General features: G+C 40.8%; 1 non-coding gene across 1 annotated transcript; it reads right to left on the reverse strand.

Moving 5' to 3' along the window:
* Positions 1–288: 288 nt before the first annotated feature.
* LOC112793534 (small nucleolar RNA R71) lies at positions 289–392 on the reverse strand. The gene has a single exon (XR_003198222.1). It is a non-coding gene; the product is annotated as a small nucleolar RNA R71 (small nucleolar RNA).
* Between the last annotated feature and the right edge of the window lie 1,114 nt (positions 393–1,506).

Genomic DNA, 1,506 nt, shown 5'->3' on the forward strand with positions numbered 1-1,506 from the left:
AAATTTGAGCTAAAGCCTCAATTAGTTTCTCTGATGCAACAGAATTGCAAGTTTCATGGACTTCCATCAGAAGATCCTTTTAAGTTCTTAACTGAATTCTTGCAGATCTGTGATACTGTTAAGACCAATGGAGTTGATCCCGAGGTCTATAAGCTTATGCTTTTCCCTTTTGCTATAAGAGACAGAGCTAGAATATGGTTGGACTCTCAACCTAGAGATAGCTTGAACTCTTGGGATAAGCTGGTCACAGCTTTCTTATCCAAATTCTTTCCTCCTCAAAAGCTGAGCAAGCTTAGAATGGATGTTCAAACCTTCAGGCAGAAAGAAGGTGAATCCCTCTATGAAGCTTGGGAAAGATACAAGCAACTGACCAAAAAGTGTCCTTCTGACATACTTTCGGAATAGACCATCCTAGATATATTCTATGATGGTCTGTCTGAATTGTCTAAGATGTCATTGGACTATTCTGCAGGTGGATCTATTCACCTAAAGAAAACGCCTGTAGAAGCTTAGGAACTCATTGAAATGGTTGCAAATAACCAGTTCATGTACACCTCTGAAAGGAATCCTGTGAATAATGGGACGCCTCAGAGGAAGGGAGTTCTTGAAATTGATGCTTTGAATGCCATATTGGCTCAGAACAAAATGTTGACTCAGCAAGTCAATATGATTTCTCAAAGTCTGAATGGTTTGCAAAATGCATCCAACAGTACTAAAGAAGCATCTTCTGAAGAAGAAGCTTATGATCCTGAGAACCTTGCAATGGTAGAGGTGAATTACATGGGTGAAGCCTATGGAAACACCTATAATCCCTCATGAAGAAATCATCCAAATTTCTCATGGAAGGATCAACAAACGCCTCAACAAGGGTTTAATAATGGTGGAAGAAACAGGTTTAGCAATAGCAAGCCTTTTCCATCATCCTCTCAGCAACAGATAGAGAATTCTTAGCAGAGCCCCTCTAGCTTAGCAAACATAGTCTCTGATCTATCTAAGGCCACTCTAAGTTTCATGAATGAAACAAGGTCCTCCATTAGAATTTAGAGGCACAAGTAGGCTAGCTAAGTAAATGAGTCACTGAAACTCCTCCTAGTACTCTCCCAAGCAATACAGAAGAGAATCCAAAAAGAGAGTGCAAGGCCATAACCTTACTTGGTGTGGCTAAACCTAGAGAGGAGGAGGAGGACGTGAATCCCAGTGAGGAAGACCTCATGGGACGTCCTCTGGACAAAAAGGAGTTCCCAATTGAGGAACCTAAGGAATCTGAAGCTCATCTAGAGACCATAGAGATTCCATTGAACCTACTTCATCTATTCATGAGCTCTGATGACTATTCCTCCTCTGAAGAGGATGAAGATATTACTAAAGAGCAAGTTGCTAAGTACCTTAGAGCAATCAAGAAGCTGAATGCCAAGTTATTTGGTAATGAGACTTGGGTGGATGAACCCCCCTTGCTCACCAATGAACTGAATAACTTGATTAGGCAGACATTACCTCAAAAGAAAG

The sequence above is a fragment of the Arachis hypogaea genome, chromosome 3 (genome assembly GCF_003086295.3).
Source record: "Arachis hypogaea cultivar Tifrunner chromosome 3, arahy.Tifrunner.gnm2.J5K5, whole genome shotgun sequence".
In the NCBI taxonomy this organism is placed as follows: Eukaryota; Viridiplantae; Streptophyta; class Magnoliopsida; order Fabales; family Fabaceae; genus Arachis; species Arachis hypogaea.